We start from the raw sequence: 8,077 nt of genomic DNA, 5'->3' as shown, positions 1-8,077 counted from the left end.
CAGTAGGCACTGCACAAGTCTTCAAATCACTGATCGCCGCAGGGCTCGGAAAGAAGCGTTCAACTGGTCAGGTCAGCGAGGGGAGGAGCCCAGAGGGGACGAGGAGTGTCACCGGTGTCCCAGTTTCCTTCACGACACGGCTAATTAACTGCACAACGGCCCGGCCCGGCCTCTCTTACATCAATAATAACTGCTTACACTTCTATAGCGCTTTTCTGGACACTCCACTCAAAGCGCTTTACAGGTTGTACAGGGCTGGACTGAGCGCCGGCTGCCCCTCTCTCCTTCGGGCTCCACACCGCGAGGTCTGGGGTGCAATCAGACACCCCGCCCGGGCAGCTCGAGTCCGACAGGGTCCCCAAGACCCCCTTCGCAGGAATCCATAACAAACCTGCTTTACTGGACTGGGAGCCTTTCCCCCAAATCCTACATTTCTAAAATAAAATTCAACTCTGCCAACATCTTAATCACCTAAGTAATCGGAATAAGGTGAACGTTTTTCGATATGATCAGCACGTATTTGTTTTTTGCGCTGACGTGATGTTCTCAAAGTCCCCTTCCACTCATTGTGTACTTCGATGTGAACCCCCAGGTGTCAATTCTGGACGTGTTCACGACTTGCTTACCTGGCCAGCCGCTGTATGGCCGCGCGTGAGTCGCCACAGGTGTCCTAAAACGCGCAGCGCGGTATCGACACGCCAAGCATGACTCGACACAAATATGCTTTCTCCGTCCTGGCCGCTAGAGGACGCAAGACGCTCACAGACAGGTAGGGGACTGGTCGGCTGGGCTCGATTATGTACGAAAAGCCGAGGGCTGTCCTAAATATGCAGGTAAGTGCTGCTGCAGTTATTTCACTCCACGAGTAACATACACGTACCGCCGGACTCTGCAGAAGCGATCCTGACACACGTTTCTAATTCACTTTGCGCTCCACCACCTCGATGGTGCTTCTGGGTTCCACGGGACCCCAGTTCTGTCTCGGGCTGGGCTGCCAATGAATCACACGAGTTTATGAAACAGCACTGTTTTCCCCGCGGAAACCCCGGCCAACTACACACGCAGCCTTGGAACACAAACAGGATTGCTCGATATGTAAAAACAACGCAAATGAGCGCCGACGACAACGTGTGTCAAATTACGACGGCTTTGCCACAACAACTACCGGGTTTTGGCTCAGAATAGCACGTTTTGCACGAGTAGTTTTAGAGGTCCTGTTCGATTTAAAAGGACCGGATACGTCCCGTGAAAGAGCGCTAGCGACACGGTTTCAAGGCGGTGCACGCTGCACCACAGCACCTACAGCGCTCAGGAGTGTTTACAACACGGCCCTCACATGGACGCGCCATGTGACCGCGCACAGCCACCGCAGGCCCGCGGGTGACGTCACTGCCCGCTCACGCTCAGAGCCAGGCGGCGCGGCGAGCGCCTGACGGCTCGCTCACATGGCACGCGGGTGCTGCGCGAGTGCCACTTGGCTCCAGTTCGTTTTTTTATTACTTACAGAGAATTCTGGTGAAAGTAAAACCCACAGAATAAATCAACGCCTCACGTTGTTTTGTTTCAAATGCCCGTCTTTCACGTGACTTCCACTGTTTGGCGCTGAGCTGCCCCTATATCTGTTCTATTTGCAGAATGAAACGCAGCAAAACAGTCGTTTATCAACAGATTCGTGACTGTGACTGGGAGATAATTCGGAATGAAAAGCACTTGGGTAATAAAATGAATTGATGCATCTTATCGACATGGACCTAAATAGATCTACAAAGAACAATGTGGTTTAAAGTCGGAAATATATTACAGAATGAGCAATCATGATCAATCCCTGTCTGTGTGTGTCCTGGAGAGCAAGCTGGGGTAGGCGAAAAGACGAAGAAATTGTATAGGGCTAATAGAGTGATGTTATGTTACGTGTTCCTCCCTTTTAAGTCGACGCTCAGCCATCATCGGTGACGGTGAATTAGAGAGCAGGCAGCGAATCCAAAGGATCGTTTGCACCCCTGTTTGTTTTTAAAAAAATAAACGTTGATTTTGAATCTTCAACGGACAGGTATTGGAGCTTCTCTCCCCGTCTGTGTGTCTCCTGGAGAGCAAGCTGGGGTCTGCGAAAAGACAGATTCCTAATGCAAGAAATTGTATAGGGCCAATAATAAAGTGATCTGATCTGAATGTATTATTGGGTCACATTCCAGCCAAAAAAAGCCCGATCGGGAATTGGAACTGAAAAATGAAACCGTTAGTAAATGTACACGAGGCACGCAATCCAGAGCACATTTGCCGCAGTATTGACCTGATCTGCTGTCTAAACTGGCTTATTTAGCTCGATTCCCCCGCCGCCGAGCCAGTCCTCGCAGACAGAGGGCGGCGGTGATTTCCCTGACCGACATGTCTGAGGCGCGTGAGCGCACCCCTCCCCTCCGAGGCGCGTTCGGAGTCACGCGGACAGTAGGTTAGGAGCGCAAGCGGTCCGGCCTCGCGACGTGACCTACATTCACTCACGCTCAGGCGCGCGGAGGAGCCTGTACAGCACGCGGAGACCCGAGCCACAAGCAGACCATAAAAACACGTTTTTGATTTTCCTTTGCAATGACAGGGAAGAGCGTATTGTATCCGTTTTAAGACATGCACGTTTTCAGGCGAGCAACAAGGAACTGGGAGAGTAATATATATCTCAGGACTGCTGTTGTCCAGTCAGCAGCTCGGGGCTCAATACTGACACTCAGACCCGCAGATAGTAGGATAAGCGCACGGTTATTTTTTCCTAAACGCCGCTGGGTTTCCAGGCGAGAAGTAGGATTTAGAAGCTAAAACCACGGTGCAAGAGGGGACCGAGGCCAACACAACTGAGACGACTTCTCAAAAGAATAAAGTTACCGAAGTTAAAAGAGACAAGAGGTACTGCTAGTTCTACAAGAAAAAGCACAGATCGCTCAAACTGCACCAACGTGCATTCTGCATTGCCCCCTGTATATCAAACGGAACAAGTCAAGGTTTGTTCTACGCTGGAAGAAATGAAAACAAACAGCAGTTCGGCTGTGGAGCTTCTTCAGGTGTGACACGCGTGACGCGCGGAATAAACCTTCACGTGTGCCTTCGCAGCCTGCGCGTGCAGACGCAGCGCCCTGCTCGCGATCATTAAAACAGAATGCCCACACAGGTTCAAGTTCACGTTTATTTGTCATTCCAGCCATTTACAAGTATACAGTGGAAGGAAATATCGCTCCTCCTCGTCCACGGTGCAAATACAGGCAGGACAGACAGGACACTGACAGACACTGTAGACAGGACACACATAGTGCCAAGTGCAGATAGTGCAAATTACAAGGCAAATACGTAATACAATCTACACAACCCACTGGGGGGATTTAAACCCTGTTTCTGGAATTGGGGCGGGTGCAAGTGCAGAATTAAAGAGAATGCACGTCCGACCTTGCAGGAACTTCTCGTAACAAATATTCCAATTACTCTTCAGTCCTCCGGCCCATTGAAACTCCACGCCGGGTGAAGGTCAGTTTCGGAGAAGGCGCCTTCGGGCTAATAAAGCACGCGCCCTGATCCACAGCTGAGTCTCGCCGCCACCTGGCAGCCCCGCGCGCCACGAGCAGGGGGGAGAAACTGCCGCGTGGCTCTCCGGACTCGAGTTTCACGTGTGTGGAATCTTTGCGGAGGGGCGCCGCTCCAAGACAGCAGGGACTTGGAGCGTCTTCTGCTCGGCCGACTGGCAATAACTACTGAGCGCCCAAAACTTCGCCATTGCCCCTTACGCACTAAAGACCCGTAGAAGGCAAACTCTTTCGTCAGAAACCGTGCTTCGCGCTGCGACAATTCAAGGCGGATTCCTGCTCGATGCAAACATTGCAGCAATTATTTTGTTATAAATATTCCAACCCCCTCAAGAGTCTCTGTGTTATGCAAAAACACAGATGCAAAAAGAAGCACTTGTATCTCTATTGAGATCACCAGCAGTCTAGGGGCTGTGTCGGAAAGGTTGAAGATGTTTACTTTTTATTCACAACGATGTCCCTGTTGTTCTTGGGGTTTTTTTCCCACCCAAGATTGGCACTGAAAGCCAGGAAACATTGATTCTGTCGTGTTTTTTGTGATTTCTGTTTCATTATTCGTTCTTACCTCAGTTTCCAATCAAATGCTTTGTGCTGGGCAAGTCGTTGTTTATATAATTTGGAGGCAAGAGCGAGGCTGCTGTTTTGCTGCACGCGGATGCTGGAGGATGAGGCGCGGGCTGGGCTCGCGGATTCCCTCACGAGGATGGCCACGGGCCCCGAGCTCGCTCGCTCGCTCGCTCGCTCCGCAGTCTGCGCGCAGGCGGCAGGGGGCAGCTCGCCCCTTCGGACGCTTCTCAACTTCGTGTGCCCGGTGTTCATTCAGCTGGAGCAGTTTGGATCTAGTCTAGAAAGTGGAAATGACTCAAAACGGGGAAAACAACATCGTTAATTTCGTGCAAAAAATAAATGCATGACCACACACAGTTGTTTAACCTCACGGGCTAATGTTAATAAGGACACACCAGTGTGTTTCTAATTTCAACAAACTATACAATTCCTGTTGGTGTTTATAGGAACATAACCTCACTTGAGGAACATGTATCTAAATATTATGCGGCGTTTTAGAACAATCAAAGGGAACATCGTGTAGTTACTCCACACAAGAGCCCATTCTTTGCATTAATCGACTAATTACATGAAGACAAAAGCCATCAAAGAAAGACCACCAGCGGAAACAAGACCACGGCCATCACGGTTTGTATTTGGGGGGCGGTGCGCTGATTGGCTGGCTGGCTGTCCCTGGCCCCGCCCTCTCTCGTGGTAACCGGGCAGGTAATGTGACGGCGGAACGTGAAAAGGTTTTAACACACACAGGGGGAAAGGAGGAGAGAGACTGTTGCTACTCCACTTCTGCAGAACCCCCCCCCCCCCCCCCCAGCAACCTGCTGCACATTCTGCAGTCTTCCGCTGCCCCCGGCCCCACCGCTCCTGAAAATCAGCGGGTACCGCGTTTCGGGTTGTTTCAGGAAAGGGCGCGGCTCTGCTTTGTTGACACGGTGTACTGTCCCGTCGACCCCTTTCTACTGATCTGATTTCCGTCTCCTGCACAAGGGCGGAGCGGTGGCTCTGTGGCTCAGGATCTGCACCTGTGGCTGGAAAGTTACCGGTTCAAATCCCGAAGCCGGCAGAGGAATCCTACTCCGGTGGGCCTGAGCAAGGCCCTGAACCCCAGCTGCTCCAGGGGTGCTGTATAAATGGCTGACCCTGCGCTCTGACCCCCAGCTTCTCTCCGTCTGTGTGTCTCATGGAGAGTAAGCTGGGGTAGGCTTCCTAATACAAGAAATTGTATAGGGCCCAATAAAGTGATGTTATGTTAGATCGCGGCTCCGAGCCAGGAGGATTGCGAGTCAGAACACCGTGTGCTTTTTAAATGTCTGGAACCCCTTCAAGTGATAAAGATACCAGAAACGGTCACAAGCAGAAAAAAGCCCCGAGTTCGCTCGGGAACCCTCGAACCGGGTCGCAGCGGTGCAGCGCCACAGTACCAACTGTACAGCTGGAGACGGGCTGCGGGCGCATCACTGGTTACCCATTACTGTAGAGAAGCGCTATACAAGTGCAATTATTATGATAAAAAACCGAGGACATTCAGAGTTCCGTGTGGCGTCGATTCATCTTCATGCAAAACAGGTTCTGAAGCTGTACCCCCGCACACACACACACACGATCTCGGTTCCCCACAGAAAGTCGTAAAAGGATACAAGCTAATGTGTAACGCGAGGCGATAAACATAATCGCCTGTAATAAACCCCGCAATGGACCGGCCGCTCGGGTCACGTGTATAGAGAGCGCTGACTCGTGTGGACGCTCTGCTTCCGTGGAACAATAAACAAGTGAGCCAACAGGTTACTGTGTTATTTACTGTGAATACCAGAACACGCGAGCCGCACGCAGCCGGCAGACTGGGGTTTTGTCAGGTATTTATTTGGCGGGATGTCGGGCGGAGGTCGGGAGGAAGGACGATCAGTGCTCGCTCCCCGCGCGCCCGCCACGAAGAGCGTCCGGTCAGGAGACGGGCCTCCGTGATTAATAATAATAATAATAATAATAATAATAATAATAATAATTCCTTACACTTCTATAGCGCTTGGGACCAGGACACCGGGGTTACACCCCTGCTCTTTTCGAGAAACGCCCTAGGAGTTTTAATGACCACAGAGAGTCAGGACCTTGGTTTTACATCTCACCAAAAGGACAGCGCTTGTTTATAGTATAGTGTCCCCGTCACTCTACTGAGGCATTAGGACCCACATAGACTGCAGGGTGAGCGCCCCCTGCTGGCCCCACTAACACCTCTTCCAGCAGCAACCTCAGTTTTCCCAGGAGTCTCCCATCCAGGTACTGACCAGGCTCACACCTGCTGAGCTCCAGTGGGTTGCCAGTTGTGAGTTGCAGAGTGATATGGCTGCTGCCGTCAAGCTCGCGTTATAATTGAACTGTATTCGAGGGAGCTGGTGCTTCCCGGCAGCCTCTTAGTGCTTATGTCGGTGTTTTAAGTGCTCACCAGTATGAGAACTCCGCTGGGAATCGGCGCACAAGAGAAGAAAGCGGAGGAGCGGAGGCGAGACTCTAAAAGCAGGTCACAGCAGAGGCGCCAGTGAGACTGAGCACTTAGTTCTGCATTCTGGGCCCGAAAGAGATCGGAAATAGAAAGCCGACTAGGTGTTTTATATCGGTACAATACAGTCCTCGTCGCTTTTGTCCCCCGTCGAACAACTCGCACGCAGAAGCCGGAGCGGCGCTTAGAATCGTTTGAAAGCTCCGGGACTTGATGTCGGACATCCGGCGTGGAAATAAACAGCATCGAAGACCCGATCGACACCTGGCCTGGGGAGAAACAGGGTCTCTCTGGAGGAGGGAGCTCTCTTTCGCTGAGGCTGCTGTCTTGACTCTTATTAAAAACCCCGTGCGTGCTCGCGCGGAACAGACAACTGACCCCCCCAGTGCCCCGGGCTGACCAGACTTTATGTAGGACATCCCAGCGAGCATGAGCTCCAGTTTCCCCCACCTGGGGGGTATTAATAGCGCACCTGAGGTGTGGATGTCCCGAGCGAAGTGGGCCGCACGCCTCCTGCGACTGTCCCGCCAGACACGCCCGCTGCGCGGATCTGCGCCGTCTGCAACCCGAGCCTCGCGCCCCCTGAAGCCGTCAGGAACGTGAGCGGAGCTACACCCCGGCCGGGAAGCTCCCAGGCAGAGCGATAGCGGCCGAATTGTCCGTAATCCCAGCCTCACGGGGATAAACTCCTTCCAAGTTTATTTCCCCTGGAGAGACACACAGCTGTTTCTCGCGCTTCTCCCGTCAGTGTGACGCAGAACTGCTGTGTACATTTTCAACCACACAGACCTAAATGCCGTCTCCTTTTTTTCTCGCAGGTAAAATTCCTAATGCAAGAAATTGTATATTGCTAATAAAGTGATCTTAAAAGAAAAAGAAAGCCCTAAGATATTCTACACGTCTGATAACAGGGTAATTAACTTTGGCAAACTGTCTGGATCGCGGTTTAGTATTTCTCTTGGTGCGGTTTGGAACCATCATAACTGTTGAAGTCTCATTTGTCTAATTTGACTGTGGTCAGCATTGCCGCCTCGTGGCACTGGGGCGCCGGGTTCAATTCCCGGGGGGGCTGTGTGCGTGGAGTCTGTATGTTCTCCGTGTGTTCAGCTGGGTTTCCTCCCCCAGTCCAGAGACACGCTGGTGGGTTAACTGGCCCTGGTCTGTATCTGCCCTCTGATGGACGGGCGTCCTGCACCGGGTGTTTCCTGCCGGTTAGGCTCCCGATCCCCTGTGTTGGATTAAGCGTTTAGAAAATTAATGTGTGTGTGTATATAGTCAGAAACTATATATATATCCATTAAGCTAAATAGGGATCCGGACGCATAAACGGGGGGAAGTGTTGCTGTCTCGCGGCTCCGCTGGCCCGGGTTCGAGTCTTTCCGCGAGCGGCGGGTGCCTGGAGCCTGTTATGTTCTCGGTGTGTTACAGAAGGTGTCAGGCTGTTTTTCTGGAAGAC

The sequence above is a fragment of the Lepisosteus oculatus genome, chromosome 28, assembly GCF_040954835.1.
Source record: "Lepisosteus oculatus isolate fLepOcu1 chromosome 28, fLepOcu1.hap2, whole genome shotgun sequence".
Classification (NCBI taxonomy): domain Eukaryota; kingdom Metazoa; phylum Chordata; class Actinopteri; order Semionotiformes; family Lepisosteidae; genus Lepisosteus; species Lepisosteus oculatus.
This window is presented reverse-complemented; position numbering follows the sequence as displayed.